This window comes from Grammomys surdaster, unplaced genomic scaffold (genome assembly GCF_004785775.1).
Source record: "Grammomys surdaster isolate TR1022 unplaced genomic scaffold, NIH_TR_1.0 150, whole genome shotgun sequence".
Taxonomy (NCBI): domain Eukaryota; kingdom Metazoa; phylum Chordata; class Mammalia; order Rodentia; family Muridae; genus Grammomys; species Grammomys surdaster.
In genome coordinates, this window is record NW_021604608.1 from 2,152,427 (window position 1) to 2,152,659 (window position 233).

Below are 233 nucleotides of genomic sequence, written 5' to 3' on the forward strand. Positions count from 1 at the left end.
AAGAAGAAGAAGAAGAAGAAGAAGAAGAAGAAGAAGAAGAAGAAGAAGAAGAAGAAGAAGAAGAGAGAGAGAAATGTCAAAGCTGGGATAAGTTGTGATCCTTCAGGAGAGAGGTGGTATTGAATCTCTAAGTATTGTGAGTGGAGATGAGAAACAAGACTGTCTAGAAACAATCGTAGGTGGTCACTAACACAAAGACCATTAGTCATCTCCATACTGTCAAAGTCATTGGT